A 25,759-nucleotide genomic window follows, 5' to 3' on the forward strand; every position below is an offset into this window, starting at 1 on the left:
TGTAAGTCTGCTTTAGTGTTATTCTTTGAATAGTATAGTTTTAAATTATTTAATTTCTTTTAAAAAATAAAGTTTATTTCTAGGACGGTTTTAGATTGTAGAAAAAATATAAAGATAGTACAGAGAGTTCTCATATAGCTTGTACCCAGTTTACCAGACATTATTAACATCTTACATTATTATAGTACATTGTTACAATTAATGTACTAATAGAGATACATTATTACTGAGTTAGTGGATACTTTATGTATGCAGATTTTCTTAGGTTTTACCTAATATTTCTTTTCCGTCCAGCATCCCATCCAGGATACCACAGTACGTTTAGTCCTTATGTCTCCTTAGGTTCCTTGGTTTTAACAGTTTCTCAGATTTGCCTTGTTCATGGTGACTTTGACAGTTTGGGGAGTACTGGTCACTTTGTAGAATACTTTGTAGAATTTCTCTCTGTAGGAATTTGTGTGATGCTTTTCTCATGATTAGACTGATATGTGTTTTGGAAAAGAAAACTGGAGGTAAAGAGCCATTTTCATTATATCAAGGGTGCATACAGTCAACATAACTGTTGAGGCTTGTTATGTTTCTTTGCTGTGCAGTTACTCTTTTTTTCTCTCTTACTGTACTATGTTTTTTGGTAGGAACTCATTATACACAGTCTTCACTTAAAGAGATACTTCTTGAGGGTAGAGTATCTACATAAATTACCTGAAATCTGCATGTGAGAGTTTTCTCTTCTCCCATTTGGTTGTTTATTCCATCATTTATTATTTCAGTAAGGACTCATGGATATTTATTTTATACTTTGGGTTATAATCCAATACTTCTCTATTTTTGTTCTGCAAATTGTTATAGCTTTGGCCATTGGGAATTCTTTTGGTTGCTCATGTTTTCCTTTGACATACCTCATTATTGTGTGTTTTTTCCTCCCCAAAACTTTTTTCTTGTATATTTCCCATCTCAGTTATAGAATCAAGTATTTCCCCAAGGATGCCTTAGTCCTTTTATTGGAGAATAATATTAGAAACAAAATACTGAATGTTAGTTGTGCTTATTGCCATTAGGTATCATTGCTTCTGGGTCTTTTCAGCTGACAGAGCAAGAAAATAAATATGTATATACTAACTCATGTATATACACAGACCTATAAATATTTCTGTATTTATATCTATATTAAGCTAAATATGAAATCATACTGATGTCTCCAACTATAATCCATCACCATATGGGTCATTCTAGATTCTTCTCCTTCTAATTAAGCATCTATTTGCTTAATTGTTCAATTTCATTATACATGTCTAGTAATATCAGAATTTTTTAACGCATCCTCTCTCTCCTTGCAAACCACTTTATCAGCTAGTGTATGGTACTTTTGCAAAGTTTTTTTCACTTTAGTTTTATAGATTTCACTCATTTTCAGTTTTATTTTTGCCTTTAGTTTTATAGATTTCACTCATTTTCAAAGGTTGTTTTTTTTTTTTTTTTGTCTTTAGTTTTATAGATTTCACTCATTAGGTCATTAACTTATTTCCTGCTCCTCTTTAGTGTGGTTGTTTCATACAAATGTAATACAATTAGATTGTTTTGTCACATTCTGCGTTCCATACTGAAATTTCCTTGTGATCTCCTAAATGATTAAAAATGTGTATTATACATTAGGTTTCACCCTTTGTTCTGCAAAGTTCCATAGATTTTGACAAATTCATAGTACTATGTATCCACAATTACAGAATTATACAGAATAGTTTCATCACCCTAAAAAACTTCCTGTACCTCATCATTTTTAACCCTCTTCTCCCTCTTCTGTACCTTGGCAACCACTGACCTTTTACTGTCTCTACAGTTTTGCCTTTTTCAACAAGGCACATCATTGAAATCATATAGCATATAGCTTTTTTAGATTGCTTTTTTTAATTTAGAAATATGGATTTAAGATTAGCTATTTATTTTCTTGTCTTGATTGCTTGTATCTTTTGATTACTGAATCCTATTCTATTGTGGGGCTATACTGTTCCACAGTTGCTTCACCTATCGAAGGACATTTTAGTTGCTTCCAGTTTTGTCATGCAGGTGTTTGTGTGGACATAACTTTTCGAATCAGTTGGGTAAATACATTGCATGGTTTCTATGTTGTATGAGGAGACTGGTTTTAAAGAAATTTAGTTTTTAAAATTGATTCTTTGGGGTTTTCTACATAGACTATAATCTCATCTGTGAAAAAAAGTATTTGTATTTCTTCCTTTCCTTGTATTTTATATCTCCCCCCCCTTTTTTTGTCTTATTGCACTATTTAGGGCTTCAAATATTATTTTGAATAGCAATTGTTAGAGAGGGTATTCTTGCCTTGTTCCTGATCTTAGGAAGAAATAGTTCAGTTTCTCATTATTAAATGTGATGTTCACTATTTTTTGTAGATGTTCTTTATCAAGTTGAAGAAGTTCCCCTTTTGTTTATACTTTTCTGAGAGTTTTCATAATAATGGGTGTTGAATTTTGTCAAATGTTTTTAATATATCAACTAATGTGATCACATAACAGAAATAAGAGAACTTTTTCTTCCTTTTTTAAATTTAATTAATTATTTTATAGTGACATTGGTTAACAAAATCCAGTGTTTTAGCTGTACATTTTAACAGTAAGCCATATATATATATATATATTTACACTGTGTGTTCACCTCCCATAGTTAGATTTCTTTCCATCACCACACATTTGACCCTCTTTACCCCGTCAGCCTTCCTCCTTTCCCCCTTCCACTTACCCTCTGGTAACCAAAAGTCTATTGTCTATGACAATGAGTCTCTCTTTGTTTGTCTTGTTCATTTATTGCTTTTAGGTTTATATTCCACATATAAGTGATATGATGTGATTTTCAACTTTTTCTGTCTGGCTTATTTCACTTAGCATGATTATCTCGAGGTCCATCCATGTTGTTGTAAATCCAATACTTCAGTATTTCATCTCTTCTTATGGCTGAGTAATATTACATTGTATAGAGGTACCACAGCTTTTTTAGACAATCATCTATCGTAAGACACTGGTTGATTCCATGTCCTGGCCACTATGAATAATGCATCTATGAACATCAGTATGCAAATATCTTTTCAGATATGAGTTTTCAGGTCTTTGGGGTAAATACCAAGTAGAGGGATTGCTGGATCATTATTTCTTCTTAATATAATGATGTAGTGCGTTATATTGTTTGATTTTTTAATGTTGACCCAGCTTTTCATACCCGGAATAAATTTCATGATTTAACCATGATGTAGAAGTCTTTTTATACATTGTTGAATTTAATTTGCTGATATTTTGTTGAGGTTTTTCTTTTCTTTTCTTTTCTTTTCTTTTCTTTTCTTTTCTTCTCTTTTCTTCTCTTTTCATTTCTTTTCTTTTTTTAACATCAGTGTTCATGAGAGCTGTTGGTCTATAGTTGTCCTTTCTTGTAATGTCCTATTGTTTTGGTATTAGAGCAGCATTTTATAGAATGAGTTAGGAAGTATTCTTTATACTTCTGTTTTCTGGAAGAGATTGTGGAGACTTGGCATTATTTTTTCCTTAAACATTTGGTGGAATTAACTAGTGAAGCCATCTGGGCCTAGTGCTTTCTTTTTGGGAAGAGCATTAATTATTGATTCAATTCGTTTCATAGATTTAGGCTTTCCCAGATTTTCCATTTCTCCTTGTAAGTTTTGGTAGTTTTTATCTTTCAAGTAGTTGATCTATATCATCCTAATTATCAAGTTCATGCCACTGAGTTGTTTATGGTGTTTCTTCATTATCATTTTAACATTTATGGAACTGGTAGTGATTAACTCCCCTTTTGTTTTTGTTATTTGTAATTCATATGTCTTCCTTTTCCTTCTGCCTCTCCCTCTGCCTCTCTATCTGCCTCTCCCTTAGCTTGAGTAGAGGTTTGTTAATTAATTTTATTGATCTTTTCAAATAACTAGATGCTTTTGGTAACTACTTCTATCATTTTCCTGTTTTTAGTTTTATTGACTTCTCTTTTAATTATTACTCATTTTTCCTGCTTGTTTAAAGTGCTCTTCTTTTTTGGTTTCCTATTGTGGAAGTTGAGAGTATTGATTTTTATTCTTTATTATTTTACAATATATGAATTTAATAGTATAAATTTCCTTCCGAGCATCAGTTTTGCTACATTCTACTAATTTTGGTGAGTTATACTCCATTTTCATTGAATTCAAAATATTTAAAAATTACTCTTGAGATTTCTTTGACCCATATGCTATTATAAGTGTGTTTTTTAATCTCCAAATATTGGAGATTTTCCATCTACCTTTCTATTATTGATTTCTAGTTTAATTATGGAATGAGAATATACTTTATTTTGTATTTTAGATTTGTTAAAGTGTGTATTATAGCCCAGAATGTGGCCTATGTAAATATTCCATGTGAGTCAGAGAAGAATGTCTATTCTAATGTTGGATGCAGCATTCTACAAATGTCTAATCTAGTCAAATGATAGTGTTTTTCAGATCATTTCTATTATAACTGATTTTCTATCTGTTTGACATTTCAATTATTTAAAGAGAGGTGTTTGACATATCCAGTGTAATAGTGGACTCATTTATTTCACCTTGCAGTTCTATCAATTCTTGCTTCACATATTTTAATGCTCTGTTATTAGGTGCATGCATGTTAAAGACAATTATATCTTCTTGGGGCACTGACTGCTTTATCATTATGTAACTACCTTCTTTATTTTTGATAAGTTTGCTTGGTCTGAATTCTGTTTTGTCTGAAATTAATATGGGTATTCTAGCTTTCTTTTTATTAATACTAACATGATACATCTATTTATATCCTAGTATTTTAACCGTAGCATACAAAATCTTTTAACTTATAAAAATGATGTACATGTGTGTGTGTGTGTGTGTGTGTGTGTGTGTGTGTGTGTGTGTAAAATGGAAAGTTAGAAAGTGCGGAAAAAATTCATAGTTCCACTATATGTAATTAACTACTGTTAAAAAATTTTTTCTTCTGATTATTTCTCCTTATGACTACATGTAAATTGAATCTATATTGGGATTTAGATGTACCTAGGGATGTCCTGGTAAACAAATAGAAAGGGCCCACAAGAAGTTTCTGTAAATTAGAGGATAAAGAGACTTCAAGTCTTTTTTTTTTTTTTTTTTTTCTGGATAGGTAACACACATACTCAGTACCACACTCATATGGGTATTTGTTGATTAGCTTCTCTAAAGCTTGACACTGAACTTATTGTTTCTCTCTTCTAGAAATAACAACTTTAATACTTTGTTGTATAATAGACTGTATTCTGTGTATATTCAAGAACAGAAACTTTTTTTTACAACTGTATTTACTATAAACACTGTCCTGCCTTAGTACTTAAAGTGTAGTGATGTATCTCATAGAGTTTTCCATTTCACTAGCTACAGATTCCTTCTTTGAAGAACTGACAACTATTTCATTGTATATATGTAATATATTTTGTTTAACTGGTCTCCCATTGATGGACATTTACACTATTTCCATGGTTTTGCTGCTATAAATACTGCTGCAATGAATATGTTGTACACATGACATCTCTTTTCTCCCACTCTCCCTCACGATATGTATGTAGCACATTACTAAACATGAGACTCCTTGGTAAATGGGTACATACTTTTAAATTTTGGTAGATGAGAATGTCATTGAATTTCTTGCCATTAAGAGCCTATTATATTATATTCCCAAGAACCACATATAAAAATATACTTTTCCAAAGCCTTGCCAATATGATATTTACCAAATTATCTATATTAACACTCCATCTAACAGTTTTGCTATCTCATATAGTTTTATTTCTCTAAAAGATTCTTTTAAGAACCATTTCATGTGTGTAACAGCTGTATTTTTCTCTGAACCAGCTGTTTATATTGTTTACACATATTTAAATTCTATTGTTGGTTTTCCTTGTGCTTTGTAAAAATTGTATAAATCTTCTGTGACATGAGTTGGAAGGTTTTTTTCCCTTGCTACATAGATTTTTAAAATTTTTGTGTAGTTGAACTCAAATCCTTTCCTATGTCTCTCTGGGTTCAGCGTCATACTTAGGAATGCATTTGCCATCTGGTGTTATCAAAAAAATTTCCCTGTGGTTTCTGATGGCACATTTATGATTTTTTTTTTGTTTAATTATTTTATCCATTAGGTTTTTACCTTGCTGTAAGGTATGAAGTAGGGATGCAACTTTATTTTTTTTTAGTTTGCTATTGTGTTTTTCTAGCATCATTTTTGAAAATCGATATTTTTCTTCTTGATTTGAAATGCTGTCTTTACTATATTACATTCCTATATGTAACTGAGTCTACTTCTTAATACGCTATCTAATTCTGGTGGCCTGTGCAAATACTACAACATTTTTTTATGTGTATGAAAAATATATATCATATGCTTAATATTTCTTTAGGATACTTCTCTCATTAGTCTTTATATTAAGACACAAACTTTATAGACCTTCTTAGATGTCTCAGAATCTTTCTTTATTCTCTCTTTGGTTATTGTCCCATCTGAACTTATTTTCCTCTATTTTTGGACATGAATAAAACAGCACAGCATAGAGTTCAGACTTTACTTCTTTAGTGGTCTTGAGGGGCTGGGTAAAGCCACTTGGAAGTACAGGAAAGTTACCTGTCCCTGTAACCAATGTAAGATGGGAGAAAGCCAGACAGAGAAATTTCCTCTCTTTGCAAAATGCCTGGAGAAGTCCTCAACAGGGATTTTGTGGCTTGGGGTGAAGTGTAGCCAGTGTGACGGAGTACCAGGGTGATGGCTATGAACACTGAATTTGTTCCAAAAAGATTATAAGACTCCAACCTTTTTATTTTTAGGTATCATTGTAACATTCCTTGTTTTATTGGTTTTCTAATGATGTTGGCAATAAGCAACAAAGTCTAAATCTGCGCATTTATCAAAAAAAAAAAAAAAGGTTTTAGGAAAAAAAGGATTAGATAGTCTTGTGTAGATTATCTGACTCTTTGGTTCTGAATATTTCATGGCAGTAGTACCTTACTTGAAAATGTATGCATTTTCCCATGCCTTAGCAAAAATATTTGCTCTTCCTTAAGTCCTACAGTTATCCTGAGTAAGATAGTCTCAATTGTGCATTTAAAAGAAAGGTCCGTCATAGTACTTGGTATTGCTCATGGGTAGGGACATGTGTATTGATCTTTTCCTATGGGCTTGTCATCATGGTAAAAACTGAGGAAGGAGAAGATGTGTACTTACATAGGAAGTATAAGATATTCTTTCCCTCTTAAGAGCACGGGGGAGTGTGCTATGGAAGCTGACTAAAATAATGAAATGAAATGAAATCACTTGCGACACATAGCTTCTTGTTATATTTTGGCCTGTCCTCTGTTAAACATTGATGCTGAGTATTTGGGCATACAACACAGACTTTATCAATAATTTCCTTTTACAATGAAAAAATATGCATTAATCACCATAGCTGATTAATATATCCCATAACCTAAGGCAAGTGATTTTTAAAACCGCTTCTACTGTTTTTATGTTTAATTCAGTGGATTTGAACCTTGGGAGGAAAACTTATTAAAAACCCATGTAAGAGTTTCTTTTGTGAGAAAAACCAATGGATCTCCCACAATATGCCTGAGAAGGTACATGTTACAGGATGAATTAGCCATGCATTCCATTTTATGATAATAACAAGAAGGAAAATAAAATTTCATGTTCCAAGGCAGCTAAGAAATTGTCAGATGGGTGGGTCACTCTACACTTGTATTTTTTATCTTCATTCGATTTGTAAGAGAGCTTAAAAAGGCAACTTTACCACAAAAGGTTGTCCTTAGGTGTTTAGGTGATAACTATAGGTACTGAGTATATTAGTTTTCTAGGGTTACCATAACAAAGTGTCACAAATTGGATGGCTTACACAGTAGAAATTTATTTCTTCACAATTCTGCAGGCTAGAGTCCAAGATCAAAGTGTCAGCAAGATTGATTTCTTTTGAGGATCACTCTCGTTGGCTCGTAGATGGCTGACTTTTCCCTGTGTCTTCACATGGTCTTTCTTCCGTGCGTGTCTGTTTTAATCTCTTCTCATAAGGACACCATTCAGGTCATATTAGGGATCACCTCAATAACCTTCTTTAACCTTAATTATCCTCTGAAAGACCTTATGTCCAAATATATTCTGATGAAATAGGGGTCAGGACTTCAACTTATAAATTTTGGGGAGACACAATTTAGCCCATACCACTGGTAGGGAGATTTGAGGCTAACTCTTTTGCTGGTTAAGTTTTATATGTTGTGGTAACAGCTGTAAAGTTAGGGGTGATATGAATTCATAGGAAATACATTTTATTCCTTCACATTCTGCATTGGGTAAATCCTTATCATCTTGCCTGTAAGCTACATTACAAATTCCCTCTTCAGTATTACTGCATTGTTTTTTTATCTACCTTTAGCATTACTGTGATACATATTTACCATAAGACTTCACAATGGCAAGATGGCTTACTCTGTCACCACTAAGAAAAAACTTACTCTTACTTGCAGCTGAATGCCAATATGCCTGAAATCCAGCATATGCACATTTCTTTACCCTTTTCTAAGTCTTCTTCCAGTTACTGCCAAGCCTGTTTTCCTTGGGTACCTTGAAGCCCTTCTCCTTTGATTTCCATTGCTTTTTCTCTGGTACGTATGGCTTCGTCTTGCCTCTCCCCATGTGTTGAAGCTTGCTTTACTTTTTTATGGTATTGTACCTTGAATAAGTATGTTAGGTCCAATTTGACCCATGAGTATTCAATTATTATTTCCCTTCGTAGCATAACTGATATCTTATTATGCCCATTTATCACCAGGGATGAAGATGAAAACAAAAGGGGTAAAGGGATCATATATAACATTTTAGTTATTTTTAAAATGTGTGGATACGACTCCAAAAGGCAAGGACTGTGTTTTACCTTTGAGTTACCAGCATGCAGCCTAGTTCATGACACACAGTACACAATATTCATATTTTAATATTAAAGAAATTCTGGCCATACTTATGCTTTACATAAGTTTGCTCCAGGTTTCATTAGACAACATATTTAGCAAAAGATGGGTTGATAGTTGACAAATTGTTGGCTACTTGGCCAAGCCAAGGTCCTAGATGATTTAGGCTCCTAATATTTCCTATTTTGGTCCTTTATTTTCTTATCAGAATCAGGAAACATTTGAGTTTTAGAAGGCCCAGGGAAAACATAACTAGTATAATACAATACACTAATCTCAAGGAGTTTAACTCTGTTTGGGAAGGAAAGAAAAGGAAAGATCAATGCACGGTGGCTCCAGGCTGAGGAGTGAAGAGAAGTTGTTAGTTTGATCTAGGGGCTGTGTGAAGATCTGATTAGATGCCTGTAGAGAGATTTTGAGGAAATCATAGCCCTTGGCTAGGAAGTCAGAAGATTTATGAGGTGATCTGTTGTTATTATTGTGCCATAAACAACAATAGGATAACACATCAGCTGATGAAGAATGATGGTCTTTATTAAATATTGTAATATAGTTTTTATAAATTATATAATAAATATAATGTACAACTACAACATAATTTATAAATATTATAAATAATCCCATTAAGAAAAGAAATAGTTTGTAAAAATGCTTGAGACAGGACTACATTGAGATATTTGTAAGTTGGTTCATATTATTCTTGGTGTCGGCCTACAAAGTAATTTCAAATGGTACCAACTTTCTAACTGAGGGACAGGAAATGGTTCTAGAGAGACTGATCTTTGGGAAGAATATGAATTTTCATGTATTTTACTAAAAGCAAGAATAATTTTGAAGTTACTGGGAACATTGCATTATACAATAGAATGTATTAAATTTCTTTGCTTTAATTTCCTCATTTGTAGAATGAGAATAGTAAAAGTACCTACCACAGAGGTTGTTAGGATCAAAAGTATTTATATAGAGAGAGCTCTTGGTGCAATGTCTCCTGCAGAGCAAGCAAGTGTTAGGGATGAATACTATTAGTTCCAAAAGTAAGGCCACTTTATCACATCTTCTTTGATGCCTGTCAAGTTCTAATAACTGAACAAGTGACAGCAAATTTAAACTGGATATCCATTGCTGGCAAAGTAATTTGAAACTTATAAATTGCAAAAATAGTCTTCTAAAGAAATAGTACTGCTTATTAAGAAGATGAAGAAGGAAATAAAGGGAATAAATTGAGAGCAGGCAGCTCAGATGAAGCATCTACTTATAGAAAGTGACAAAATGTGAGATCCCTCTCAGGTTATTAATAATTCAAATATCATTATAGTTTTGACATTTTGGAAAGTAGATCCACTTTCTCTTTTTAGCGTTGCCAATTCTCTTTCAGTAAAACTAATGATAGGTAGCCTTTACCATGAGCTAGGCATTGTGTTAAATGCTATGTATTCTGTTCTACAAACTCACTACACAGACACAATTTGTCCTGTTTTACAGGTAAATAAACTGTGGGGTTTACCTTGTTGCTGTTGCAGAGGAAAATGCAAAGTGGCATATAACCACCATAGGTCTTGGTTTCCTCATCTATGAAATGATGAGATCATATTCCAATTGCTCTTCCAGCACTTACGTTGCTAGAATTTTTGCCATTTGCCCCCATGACTACTACCAAGTTGCCTCTTCTGCCACCTAGTGGACACTATAGTAATTACCACATTAACATTTCTAGATGCGGGTTGTGAGTTTTGAATTAAAGATAATCATGCTAAGCAAAATAAGCCAGACAGAAAAAGTTAAAAAATCACATCATATCACTTATATTGTTGAAGCCGCCAGTCCCCAAAAAACACACGGACCACCGGAACTCAGTGAGTTATAGGAAACACTCTTTATTCAGCCAGTTGGGTCTGCCAGGGGTATGCAGACCCCAAATTAAGCAACAGTGAAATGTAGAGGTACAGGGTTTTTAAACCCAAAATCCCATTCTTCATTCTGTCTAAACACAAAGGTCTATTTTTCTTCTATTCACTACCTGTCAACTCACAGGTCAGGTGCATAAGTGGGGGTACAGAAGCAGAAAGCTTATTGTTAGAATGTTATGTTCCTATGGGTGACAGCCTATGTTCCCATAGACATAGCCAAGCAGTAATTTTCCAGCCAGCAGAATATGTGGAATATAAACCTAAAAGCAACAAATTAACAGGGCAAACAAACAGAGACTCATGGACAAGGACAATGGACTAGTGTTTACCAGAGTGTAGGGGGAAAGGGGAAGAGGGAAGATAGATGGGGATAGAGGGGGTCAAGTATGTGGTGACAGAAAGAAATCTAACTATGGGAGGCGAACACACAGTGTAAACGTACATATGCCTTACTGTTAAAGTATACAGCTGAAACTTGTTGGATTTTGTTAACCAATGTCAACATAAAAAAAAAATTAAAAAAAGAAAAAGACTGAAAAAAAAAAAGAACCATTGGGGTGGACAATTCTTTTTATGAACATAAGAGAAAACTGAAGGCTACAAAAGGAAAGTTACTTTCCAAGATAATAAAAAAATTGATATAAACCACAGCTCTTACTATGATTACATTTGGTATTTCATTTATGATAATATCTCTGTGACACACAGGGTAATTGCCATGAGATGTCAGAATATTTGTAGCGTTTACACAATTTGTCCTATTTGCCATGAAAGTTTTTGATTTGTATCAGAATTAGTAGTATAGATTGAGATAAAATAATTTCTCAAAGTAAATTATAAAAAAACTGTATTGCGACATACAACTTCTGACACAATAAGGCCTTTTGAGAAATTACTTTTTATTGAATACTGTAAATGATTTTTATGAATCTTGGTACTCGATAATAAGCATTTTATACTTAAAAGGAAATGGTGGCAATTTCTTGTACTTCTTTTGCTCAAAAAGCTACATAAAAAGTCGTCTTTAGATTGCTGCTCTAGCTAGAAATGCTGAGAATTAAGTTTCTTCAATGCAGCTTACCCATTTTTCCTGGCATGGAAAATCTAAATATTCCATTAAAAAAAAGGGGGGGGGGCAAGGAGAAAGAAATGAGAGTGTCAGGCTGGGACCAGTTGTAGGATATTTTAATGCTCTTTAGATCATAACTCCCATCAAGAGAGATTTTTTGAGTTATAGCAGATGGAAGGAAGTGTTCTATGGATAGAAGATGCCTAATTTAGACTCAGACAGAGATTTGTTGTGTGGCCTCAGGCAAGTTATTTAACCTCTTTAAACCTTGATTTCCTCAGGTATGTTTGAAAGAGTACTTATTCTGCCTTATTTTATGGGTTGTGGTGAGGCTTATATCTAATGATTCATGTGATCGTGCTATAAAATAGCAGGGCACGAGTCTCAGAAATTTCATAGCTAGACTGAAAAGCAGCAAGTTGGGCGGCTTGTATTTTACAAAAGAACACTAGAAGAGAATATATATTATCCTATCTTTGATTCATTTAAGAAGCTTATGCTCGTTAACGTTCCAAATAAAACTGTGAATCAAGTAGAGAGTGGTGGGATGTAAGGAGAACTGGGAAAGGTATTAGAGAGAGGTTGGATTTGAAATCTAAAGGCTTTATATATAAGGCTTTGCAAGATTTTTTATCTCTTACCTTGGGCCCAATCCGAAATTCAAATTTAGTGGATGAACTGTCGGACAGCCCTTGAGAAGCCGTTTTGCGTTTGGTTTTCGGTTCTGGTTGAAACTGCTATGGAGGAACATATCTATGGAAAAACCTAATGAGGACATTATGCTAAGTGTAATAAGCCAGTAACAAAAAGACAAATACTGTATCATTCCACATTTACGAGATATTTAGAGTTGCCAAAATCATAGAGACGGAGAGTAGGATAATGGTTGCTAGGGACTGAGGTCAAGGGGAACAGAGAGTTAGTGTTTAATGGGTACAGAGTTTCAGTTTTGCAAGATGCAAAGAGCTGTAGAGATGATGATTGTGCAGCGCTGTGAATATGTTGATGCTACTGAACTGCATAGTTAAAAATGGTTAAGGTGGTAAATTTTATGTTATTGGTACTTTACCACAATAAAAAAAATGTGCGAACAAATAAAATGTGATTTAAAAATATTTAAAAAGCTAAGGAGAGGTTTGCTGAGGGACTGGATTGGAGGCAGGGCTTTGAAATGAAAGCATAGCATCTCTCTGCCCCAGCTAGGCCCAGCAGAGAGAGTTTTAGGGATAATGAAAAGGAGCTGTTGTGTTATCGTGAGGGACTTAGAATTGAATGACAAATAGCTGCTTGGGTAACATGGTGTGAATTAGAGCAAGGCAAAGCAAGGTGGAGAACACCACCCAGTACCTTGAGGGTTATGGCTTATGGAGCCTTGGCTGGATATGTTACTCTTGGTGGGGAGTCAGTAACTCATGGTGGGTCCTACCAGCAGTAGCAGTGATGATACTCTTTCTTGGATCTTCATGGGAAGATGACAGGGGTGGATCAGGGAAAGGGACATGGAGGATACCTTAGTGACAGTAGCTGACAGTCTGGACTTTGAACGCTTATGAAATAGCTTATGAGGGGTCTAGTCCCCCAGGGTAAATCATTCCAGGTGACCAGAGATCCTGTATGAGCAGGTGAGGGCAAGAGCCAGTGAAATATGCTTTATTATTGGTAAATTAACTCTATCTATACCCTTACGCTAGTGGAGACGGGGGAAACTTGAGTTAATCATAAATAAACAGAGGGTCCTATTGCTGAATAGACTGAGCAGAGAACAGAATATTTACTCAAATTCGACATCTGTTAATGAATAACACATGGGTTTAATCATATGAATGGGGATTTGATTTATAATGATGGCATTGAGGACCTTTTCCTTTAAGCTAAAACATGAGGAGATGGCACTTGAGTGGAAATCTTTGCTGAGTGATTTATTGCAAGCCTACTACTTTATGAATGGCGAAGGAGAACTGCCCTCCTTACAATCTATATATAAATCATCTGGAATTATGATGGATTAAGTATTATTTCTCCTAGTGATGGTAGTAAGTGTTATGAGCAGCTTTTAGTAATTAGAGAGACAAAAGAGATAAATATCAATTACTATTAGAGGATGTTTTTTTTTTTTTCCAAACCAGCTTTCCTACTTTTTCCCATGATGAGGTTAATTATTTATGCCAAAGGCACATTAATAATTTTGCTTTATCTCTTTATCCAAGCAGTAAATGAATTGTAACGCAGGAAGACTTGGGCAATCGATACAATAAAAATGTATTCAAAGTATTTAAAAGTTTTGTATTTCCCTCAAAACCCACTTTGTCTCAGACACAAACAATGCTTTAATTAATAATGTGTATTTAAATTTTTCATTTGGGGACTTCTGTCTAAATTTTCTTTTAACATTTTTCCTTTCTGGTTGGCAAGCCATGTGGAAATGGCAGCAGGCTTGGGAAATGCTGCAGGGGCTAGGCTGCCGAATGTAGGATGCTAAAAAAGAAAGACGTGTAAATGCATTTCTAGCTATTATTTGAAATTTATTTATCAATTTATTTGCATATAGTAAAATTCACTCTTTTTGGTGTATGTTTTTTTTTTTTGAGTTTTGATAAATGCAGGGTCCTATACACCCACAACCACAATCAGGATATAGAACAGTTCCACTGCCCCCCAAAGACCCCTGGTGTTACTCTTGTAGTCAACACTTCTCCCTACCTGGCTCGCATTCCAGCCTCTGGCAACCACTGACCTGTTTTCCACCCTAGAGTTTTGCCTGTTCCCTCAGACAGAAGGCTCAGTCTGGTTGGCACTTTGTCGCTGGGCCTTTGATGTGACAATTTTGAGCTCCTGCTGAGCCACCAGCCACAGGTCTGCCTCTCAGAGGAGTTGGGGGCTTTTCTCTGACCCCTTCCCCCAGCTGCAATAGCTGTTTCCCGGTGCCCTTAAAGGTGACAACCAGGCTGACTTTCCCATTAGTCCCAATATGCACAGTATCTACACACAGCCCATCATTCTTCTAGGGCTTCCTATAGTGCTTTAACTTTAATTTATTTGGAGTCATAAGAGAAAATTAATGTAATAATAATGGATATAGAATAGTGTATCCAGCCTGAATTATATTCATTTTTATAATTTTTAATATGTATTTTTTATGGAGAAAGAGGCCTGTGAAGAAGGCAAAAGTGCCTGCCATCTGAGGGAGTCCTGCTGTGGCCCTGGGAACAGGGTTTGTTGTCTTTCCCAGCACATTATGGCTCTGGCTGCCTGGAGGAGGGTGTTCTGGGCAGGGCTTTGAGCCTCCTGCCTTTCTCTTGGAGCTGCCATTCCCTTCCCTGGGCCTGGTCCTCAAGGGATGATTTCTCAGGACCTTTGCCAATCTTTTCCCTACAAGTAGGTGTGAATTTCTCTTGCACCTGCTATCTGGGGACTCTGTATTCTCCCTCTATCCCACAACAGGCCTTTACTAATTTGTTCAATGTTTTAGATGAATACTTGTTACTGATGTTCAAAGGTGTCTTCCCTTGGCAAGCGAGTGCTGGAGTTCTGCCTTTGCTCTCAGGCAACCGTTGTTCCTTAAATTTTGGGTTAGTCGGTTGCTTGTGGCCCCAGTCTCTGATTTTTTGAAAAAAGTACAAATTTGCCGCTTGTCCTGTTTATCTTTTCACATATGGCAGCGAGCAATGCCCTTTATGCTGAGGCATCCTGAGAGGAAGCCAGAGTCAGCATTTATCTTTATCTTTAAACTCCTGTTATCTCTGCTGACATTCTGGGCTAGTTTCCTTCCAGTTGTTGTCATTGTGTGTTTTCTTCAGATTTACCTCTCTTTGCTTTCTTGTCTCTCTTTCAGTTGCTTTTTCTTGGTGTGACCGTTCTTCTCTGAGCCTTATAAACATAACCAACCATCTTTCGACCCTGGTAGAGGGTGGAGAGGCGGGTCGTGGTTCCTCTGGCATTTTGCTCCTGGTCTTAGGGAAGGAGGTGGTGTTGTACTAAGCTAGTTGAGGTGAATATGAAGACTTTTTGGGGGTAAAAAGTGATGGACACTGTCTGCCCTCTTATATAATATTCTCAACACCACTGACCACTATGCCCCAACATCCTTTGGAATTTTTCCATCTTGGGAAGTTTTCTGTAAAGCCTCTTCATTCATGAATACGAAATAAGGAAGCAAAACAGGAAGAATTGCAGGACCATAAGAATTTGCATGATGTTCTCTTTAGCATCTCAAAAGTATTCTACACCACCATTCTGTCTCTGGTACTGGATTATTCTCTGTAACAACCACCTTCTTTATCATCTGGAGAAAGCAGAGAGACAACTTCAGAACACTCCTGAAATTCTGCACTCTCATTTTCCTGTGTTTGTTTGGCGGAGGCCGGGGTGGGTGAGAGGCAAGAGATAGGTTAAAGTCAAAAGGCTGTTAACTGGCTTCACAAGTCACTCTGAGAAACAGCATTTACCTTTTGAGGCCACTGTGGAGCACTGTTTGGTAATGTGATCAGGCTACTGGCATAAATGCCTTCTCTCAGATTATTGGCCTGTGACACTTCCCCATAGGAAGAAATGGAACAGAGTCTTATTTTTCTGTGAAGATCAGTTAGCTGCCTCTCCTATGTTAGAGAACAAAATAATGTGTGTTTTTCCTTTTATTTAATTCTCAAGAAGGGTCTGCAAGAACTGTCAGCGTGTAAAAGATAACCCAGCCCAACATTAGGTGTCTTTAGCTTCTTCCTACAAAATAGGTCATTTTATAGCCCTATCCATCTGCCTATCCATTCATTCAGCTATTGATTCATTTTAAAATAAATATTTTTTGACTGCCTTCTATGTGTTGAAATGAAGAAATTAAAATCTTGAATAATTGCCTAGCTCAGAACCTGGTACATAGCATTTACTTTAAAGATATTTGTTGAGGAAATGAATGAATGAAGACATGATTCCTGTTTTTTTACAACATATACAATCTTTTGGCAGTGGGGCGGGGTACATTGAACAATATGCTATGATAATGGTGAACAGAGGATATGTTGGGAATAAGAGGCAGGAGACCCTGAATGTGATTTGGTAATCAGGGCAGTTTCAGAAATAGGTGATATTCACATTGAATTACGAAGAAGTAGCAGTTTGGTGAAGAGGAGATAGTGTATGATGATAAGTAGCACAGACTTTGTATTTCAGCATATCTGGGATCTGAGTTCCAGTTTCACCGCATACTTATGTCAATGCTCTGAAGCCCACCAGAATAACCTACCAATAAGGCAAAGCCAGTTTTCTCAGACCTACTGCAGTAAAGAGAACATTACCTTACAGGAGACTTCATAGCATCTCAGGCGGGAGAAATCAGAGGACAATATTTAAAGTATTTTAGCATCAGGGCTGGATGATTTTGAAGCTGGTCTTGTAAGGGGGAGGACTGGTTGGGAAAGGTCAGAGTCTGTAACTTAATAGTGAGGGGTCTTGAAGAAAGTCTAGCCAAGCAAGCTAATAGTCTTAGAAAACATACTATTTTAGTTAATTCACTGCCTTATTTTCTAGAAGGGAACACATAGCTCAGCTATTTTTGCTTGCTCTTGGGATTGTTTAACACAGGAATGGAAAGGTATATTGATTTTAGTACTTACTAGCTATATGAATTTGATGTTTTTTTTTTTCCAACTTGCTTTAATTGAAGATAATAGAATGAATGAAGCTAATAAATGCTTTTATAAGATAAAATGTGTGAAACATGTAGCACACAGGGCATGACTCACAGGAAGCACTCACTGTAGGAGAGCAGAGCTGGCAGCAGCAGCAGCATCGCATTATCTTCACCTTCATCAGGCTCTATTGGCGATAATGATAATCATACAGTCTGGGTGTCTAAAAACTTGTGCGTGCTAGTCCTAATTCTATCACTAACTTGCTGTGTGATCTTGGGCAGGTAACTCACCCTCTCTGAAACTCAGTTTCCTCCTCTGTAAAGTACATTTCTTTTCTTCATTTTATAAAGGACCTGTAATTTCTTCCAGGTCTATGAGTAAACTTGGCCTAGAGCAACTTACCCAGTGAACTAGTGCAGACATTAGTTTCTCCTAGGACCTGGAAATTTAATTTACAATTGGGGAAGTACTTGATTTTCAGCTGCCTTGATCTATTCTGTACTGCTAAAGGGAATGAGGGGCTGTTAAGCTGATAATAATAGACAGTCTGTATCTTTTGAGTCCCAGATCCTTTGTGATCCACTGGAATATGCTGTTTTCAAAAAAAGAAAGAGAAATTGTGGTGGAATGCACGCACATTCTGGGAGAAGGCAGCGGAGTAGTATTCAGCTGAAGTAGCTGGTGTGGAGTAGCTGGTAGCATGATGAAGAGCGAAGATCACTAACTTGGAATCTGAAGACTGAACATCAGTCCCTCTCTGCCTTTCTTGGGCATGTGACGTTGCCTCACTGAATTTTGACTTTCTCACCTAAAAAATGGAGGTAATAATACTGAGACTATTATGCTGCTCAAATGAAACAGTGAATTCTAATGTTCTTTTTAAGCTAAGATGCTCTAACAACATTAGTGTATATTACTGTTTACCATTTCACAAATATTTAGTGAGTGCTTGGGACTATTCTAAGACCTGGGAACTCAGTAGTGAAGGAGACAAAATTTCTCACCCCCAGGGAGTTGATACTCTGGTGGGGGGACTCACATGAGGCTTTCTTTTAAAATGTTAGTTTGAAGCAAGGAGAATGAGAGCTGATACGTATTGAGCACCTACCACATGCCAGGCCGAGAAGATGTTTTCTCATATAATCCTTACAAAACCTTGTATGGAAGGTATTCTGGTTTCCATTTCATAACCGAGGAATTTGAGATGCAGAAAAGTAAAGTCTATGGTAGTATTTCCTTCTCAAGTTTCTATGACAATAAAGATTTCTTTTTTAAAAACACATATTACCATGTACAGATGGTCCCCTGATTTATGAAGATTTGACTAATGATTTTTGAAGTTTATGATGGTGTGAAAGCAATACACATTCAGTAGAAACCGTACTTTGAATTTTGAATTTCAATCTTCCTCTGGGCCAGTTCCAGCCATAAGTGGTGCAGTATTTTCTGCTGATGCTGGGGCAGCTCCCAGTCAGCCACATGATCATGAGGGTAAACAACTGATACTCTACAGTGTCCTCTGTTACCAGTGTTTTTTGAATTTTGTGTTTTGTGTTTTTGCATTCCAAGATGTTTACAAAATGCCCATTTTCTCCTCTTTTTTTTTTTTTTTTTTTTTTTGGTGAGAAGAAGAGGAAGGCAATTACTCTTGAGATGAAACTCAAGATAATTGCCCAATTGTATGCTAATGTAACTGGTCTGAGTACATTTACATTAGGGTAAGCTGAGCTATGGTGTTCGGTAGGTTAGGTGTATTAAATATATTTTCTTTTTTCTTTTTTTAATGCCTACAGCACCTGGTATTCCTAGGCGATCTCCTATCCAAGTACTAACTAGGCCTGACTCTGCTTAGCTTCCGAGATCAAACGAGATTGGGCACGTTCAGGGTGGCATGGCCATAGACCTTAAATACATTTTCAACTGATGATATTTTCAACTTACAGTGGGTTTATCAGGACATTACACAATCTAAATAGAAGAACACCTGTACTCTCAGGCCTATGAATCTGCACCTTTGATCGTACTTTTCCATTGTGTGAAGCTTATTTGAATCTTTAATGGTGAAGCATTAAAGTGCTTCCATGTCACTTTATAATTTCTTCCAATGCTGCCTTATTTTACTTGCAGAGACATTGTGACAGCTTTGAAATGCCTATTGTGTGAATTTGCTCCAATGAAGAATTAATAGGCACCCAGTGTAAAGAAAACTTTCAGTTTATTACTAAAATTTACATATTAAGTGTTCTAGAAATGCTAGCTATTGCTGTTATTGTTAATGATAATATTTTTACCTATCTTGAGTGAGGACCCTACCAGTTTAGCAGGAAGGAGGGAACCGAATAATGAGAAATAGGCTTCTGGCTCTGGATTTGAAAGGAAATATAGTTGTTATGTGGATTTAGGGCTTGGCGATCAGCTGATAGAGCCTTCAAAATGAGGGCATGTCCTCAGGATGGCTCTTGAGAGGGCCCCCTGGCATTTCTATTTGTGAAAGGGTTGGATCATCATTATATAAGTGGGCTAAGAAGGCTTTATTGCTGAAGCAAGAAGATTGCTATTTCATAGCTAAGAAAACCAGAGAACAGAAGATTTTGCTCCTGCTGTGTTTGACTGGGATGGGTAGTGATCTGGCATGTTGTCTGCCTATAGGCAGAGCTAGTTCTGAGAAAATAAAACATACTCACTTGGACTTTGTAGTCCAAGTGGAGGGAGAATAGCAAAACACCAAGGAAAAATGACCTCTTGAGAAAGAGAACTATTGTAAAAGATAATTTGAACAAGCAAATAATAGAGGACTTACATAAATTCCACTGTAACAGACAAGCTCACATATACACACTTATACATGTTTATTCTCATGACTTTCAAACTAAAATATTAATTGAAAGGGAGGGTGGTTACTATAGAGACTTAAATCAACACTTTTGATGATTAAGTGAAAGAAATACTAAAAACAAAGATTGAAATTGCAAACACATGGAAATGGTAAGAGAAAAGATAAGATACTTGGACATCAGATCCAGGAGATGTAACAAGTAAATAATAACCCTTTTAGAGGGAGAAGAAGAAAATGATAGGGGAGGCATATTAAATATATAATAGAAGAAAATTTCCTTGAGCCAAAGACAGACTTGATTCAGAGACTGGAAATCCAGATTTCTAGCCAGGATGAAGAAGGGAAAGCACATACCTAGTAAAATTCTTTAGCTTTGAACATAAAGAAGAAATCTTAGAACCTCCCAGACAGATAGAACACATTATTTCCATAAAAACAGATTTAGACTGACATCTGACTTCTTATTTGCTGATCTGGACATTAGAAGAAAGAGTAGTGCCTATAATTACTAAAGAATAATTCCTCTATGCGATCAAAAAATCATTTCTCTGTCAAGTGAAAGATTTTTAGATAAGGAAGAATTTAAACTTATCTCATGTAACTAATATAAGTAATTTGCTAAAAAATGTACTGTAACCAGACAAATGCATCACAATACAGAAACCTTGATATAGAGGAAAATGGAGGTAAATTGGAGGTAAAAAATAAACCTTGCAGAATGTTTGTGTGCATATTTAAATCTAATTGGTATCATAATAAATGATATAACAGGTAATATAGATGCTAAACGTGAAGTCTCAAAATTGTAATTGCCAGCCTAGGCATAGTCTGGAAGTATAAGTATTAAATTCCATAGAATTAGGCTGCTGTAGTTTTGAGCCTAATAATTTAGCAGAGGAAATAGTTGTCTTAAAAACAGAAACCTGGTTGATACCTCTCTTTTGACATGTCTTTTAGCTGAATGGTTCTCCATACATTTCAATAGATTTTGTCTTAAAAGAGGAAGGCAAAATAGGATTTTGTGGAGAAATATGATGTGCAAAGTTTTAAGAAAAATATCTAGGCAAACAGGTTATTTCCTAAGTTATTCAATATCTACCTAAAACTTTATTTTAATAAATTTTCAAATATTGGACATGGATATCTGAATTAAAAATGTCTAATAGGAAAATTGGAGCCCTCATATACTGCTGATAGGAATGTAAAATAGTCTAGGCATTTTGCAAAACAGTCTGGCAGTTCCTCAAAATAATTAACATAGTTAACATCTGACTGCAATTCCACTCCTCCATGCAGATTATATGAGAGAAATAAAAACATACGTCCACACATAGCTTGTACATGAATATTTAAAGAAGCATTATTCTTGATAGCCCCAAAGTGGATACAACTCAAATGTTTATCAGTTGATGACTAGAAAAATGAAATGTATTACATCCATACATTGGAATATTATTTAGCAACAAACAGGAGTTAAGTTCTGATTAAAGCTACAATATGAATAAGTCCTGTAAACATAATGCTAAGTGAAGAAGCCAATTACAAAGTACCACATGTTGTATAATTCTATTTATAGAATAGGCACATCTATAGAGACAGAAAAATTAGTTCTTGTTAGGGAGAAGAGAGAAATTAAGGTTCAGGGTTTCTTTTGGGAGATGATGAACTGTGCTAAAATTGATTGTGGTGAGGATTGTATAACTTCATGAATATACTAAAAGCTGTGAATTATATCTCAATTAGGCTGTTAAAATGCCCCCAAACCTCTTATATGTTCCTATGGCCTATCTTTCCAGTAATTTCTAAATCTTTTATAACATTTTATATTATTAAAAAACACGTAGTCAAAGAATGGCAGAAGATTTTCACCTTGTTTGGTAAACTTTGTGAATAGATTAGTTAGCATTTCATGTTCATTTTTTTTTTCTTTTTTCAGAAAGCCACCTATCAAAATGAGAGGCAATTAAGACTGACATTGTGTTAGGCTGGCCTTCAGTTATATTAACAGACCAAAATCAGCTGTTATTGAAAATATATTAGACATTTTCATAGGAATACTTTTGATTACCATGGGGAAAAATAAAATAAAGAAGGATTTTTATATATTATAAAGGTTTCTGCTGAAGGAAATTCCAAAGTAAAGTGTTATACTGGGTTGGGCACTGAGCCTCATGATCCTTTAGAATAGTGGTCCCCAAACTTTTTGGCACCAGGGACTGGTGCTCCTATGAGAATCTAATGCCTCATGATCTGAGGTGGAGCTGAGGCGGTGATGTTAGTGCTGGGGAGCAGCTGCAAACACAGATGAAGCTTCACTTGTCTGCCCGCCACTCACCTCCTGCTATGCGGCCTGGTTCCTAACAGGCCACAGACAGGTACCAGTCCAACAGCCTGGGGGTTGGGGACCCCTGCTTTAGAACATAAGAGCCTGGGGTGCCCTGTCTTTAACACCCCATTGGTTTTATAGGCATTTGAATTTATGAGGTCATCTCTTTGGTCCAAGTGTGTTTTATTATCTTTCCAGTTTGATTTCCTTATAATCTCACTTATCTTTCTTTCACTTTCTTCCTTATTTTTATGTCTATAGCTTGCCTAAAAATGTATTCCTAAAGAATTTGTATCTGATAAGAAAATGTGTTTTGTTCATTGATGGAGAAATACAGATAAAAATTTTTTACACAGGATGTTTTCATTAACTGAAAATTTCAATTACCATACTAAATTAGAAACACTTTTGTTTCCTTTTTAAATCTTATTGGAACTATTTCTAAAAAGTGTCAGTTCTCCTCTCTGTCCATGAAAATAAAAGATGAATTCAGATAATCAGGGATAGCTGAAAGGTTTTGCAGCTCCCAGATTTCTTACTGTCAACAAATATTGACTAGCCGCTGACCACATAAGACTTTCATTGAATAGGGAGGATTGTGTTGAAGATGATATAGGAGATTGGATGAGCGTATCCTGGTCCCAGAATAATTTAATCAAAGATTCCAATAAGTTAGAGTTTGTTCTACACAAGTCCTGATATGAAAGTATATCCAAATGCCCTCCCTCTAGACCTATATTTTTTTCATCAGAAACTATAAACCATTTTTTTTAGTCTCAAAAAGCAAAGTTTTTGACTTGATTCTTTAAAAATACTCTAACTCCCCTTGCGTATTGTTAAAGAATAAAATTATTCATGACAGTTGTTAAAGAACGGTAAGGCAGACTTCATCCAGGGGGACTATCAGGATAGGTATGGGGACCACTGCAATGGGGTTTTGCAGTAGGGGAAGGAATTGTGCTCAATTTTAAATACCACAGAGAAATATGGGAAGTTATAGCCAAGGAGCAAGGTAAGAGTCAGTGTATGGGAAAGCACTAAGAGGAAATCTCTGTTATAGAGAGGATTCGGGCTAAACTGACCTAACAGGATTCTTGCTAAAGCTAGGCCAAGGTGATCATCTGGAACGATGGGGGATGAAGACCTTGATCAGATATCCAGGGTGATCAGATAGTGAAGGTGAGGAATTCTGACTAAACAAAATCAGGATTCTTGTTGTAATTGGGCTTTTAAGGGACATGCTAAGGATAAGGTTTAGTGGGACTCTTGAGAGCCTACGTAGAGTTTGGTCATGAAGAGAATCTTTAGCAGTATAGGAATGGGGCTAATGAGGTGATGGAAAGAAGGGCTCATGTTAGCAGAAGAGAAAATTTATGTACATTCAAAGTAATAGTTGATATATATGTAGTTATTGCCATTTTATTATTTGTATATTTTTTTCTTTTTTCTTTTTTTCTTCTTTTTCTTAAAGAAGACCCTCTAACATTTCCTGTAACACTGGCTTGGGGACATAAACTCCTTTAGCTTTTTCTTGTCTGGGAAGCTCTTTATCTGTCCTTAGATTCTAAATGGTAGCTTTGCTGGGTAGAGTGATCTGGGTTGTAGGCCCTTTCTTTCTATCACTTCGAATACTTCATGCCAATCCCCTCTGGCCTGCAAAGTTTCTGTTGAGAAATCAGCTGGCAGTCTTATGGAAGCTCCCTTAAAGGTAACTAATTGCTTTTCTCTTGCTGCTTTTAAGATTCTCTGTCTTTAACTTTTGGCATTTTAGCGACAACATGTTTTGATGCGAGCCTCTTTGGGTTCATCTTGTTTGGGACTCTCTGCACTTCCTGAGTTTGTATGTTTATTTTCTTCACTGGGTTAGGAAAGTTTTCAGTCATTATTTCTTGACATAGTTTTCAATTCCTTGCTCTTTCTCTTCTCCTCTGCTACCCCTATAATGTGAAATTTGGTATGCTTGATGTTGTCTCAGAGGCCTCAAATTATTCTCATTTTGGGGGATTCTTTTTTTTTGTTGTTGCTGTTTTGATTAGGTGTTTTCTGCTACTTTATCTTCTGAATTACCGATTCAATCCTTTGCTTCATCTAATCTACTGTTAATTCTTCCTAAGGTAGTTTTCTTTTCAGTTATTGTAGTCTTCATTTCTGACTGGTTCTTTTTTATGTTTTCTGTCTCCTTTTATGTTTTCTATCTTTTTGCTAAGGTTCTCATTGAGTTTATATACTCTTCTCCTAAGTTCATCGAGCATTCTTATAACCAGTGTTTTGAACAGTGCATCTGGTAGATTGCTTGTCTCCATTTTGTTTAGTCGTTTTCTATAGCTTCGTTCTGTTCTTTCATTTGGGACATATTTCTTTGTTTTCCCATTCCAGCTGTCTACTTTTGTTTCTTTCTATGTATTAGGTATGGCTGCTATGTCTCCTGGTCTTAGTAGAGTGGCCTTATCTATGTGTCCTATTGGGCCCACTGGTCATCTGAGCCACATGCTCCAGGTATGTCTCTTGAATGAGATGCATGTGCCCGCCTATTGTAGTGAGCCTTGGTTGCTATTGCTTATCCATGGGAGAGATTGACCCTCAGGCTGATTGGTTGTGATGACTGGCTGTGACCAGTAAAGGGCTGTTGTGTATGGGCTGACCCTACAGAACAGGATTCGCTTTATAGCAAGGTTCTGGTGCCTGCCTTATCTGCCCTTGGGTGTGTCATCTTCAGATATGACCCTGGGTGGTGCTCTGGCTCAGATTGAAGCTGGCCACCGAACATGCAGGCTAGGGTTCTCTGGGAGGGGCCCTGCCATAGGCCAAGTTCACCTGTTACCTGTTCTCTGCCTAGTGCTACCTGGCATGAGCCACAAAGCAATCTGCAGATGATTGTCACTGATGCTGGGCTTGGAAGTGGCTTGAGCTGCAAACCAAGTCCAGCTGCTGGTAGTGCCAGGCTTTGGGTTCCTCAGCAAGAGTATGGGGCATGCAGAGGCCAGATGCTGCTTGTTTGGGTTTTGTGAACCTTTGAGAGA

The 25,759-nt window shown here is 36.0% G+C and overlaps 1 pseudogene; it reads right to left on the bottom strand.

The window, feature by feature from the left end:
- Positions 1–19,361: 19,361 nt before the first annotated feature.
- Positions 19,362–19,480, bottom strand: LOC118601831 (annotated as a pseudogene).
- Between the last annotated feature and the right edge of the window lie 6,279 nt (positions 19,481–25,759).

This window comes from Rousettus aegyptiacus, unplaced genomic scaffold, assembly GCF_014176215.1.
Source record: "Rousettus aegyptiacus isolate mRouAeg1 unplaced genomic scaffold, mRouAeg1.p scaffold_m13_p_4, whole genome shotgun sequence".
Lineage (NCBI taxonomy): Eukaryota > Metazoa > Chordata > Mammalia > Chiroptera > Pteropodidae > Rousettus > Rousettus aegyptiacus.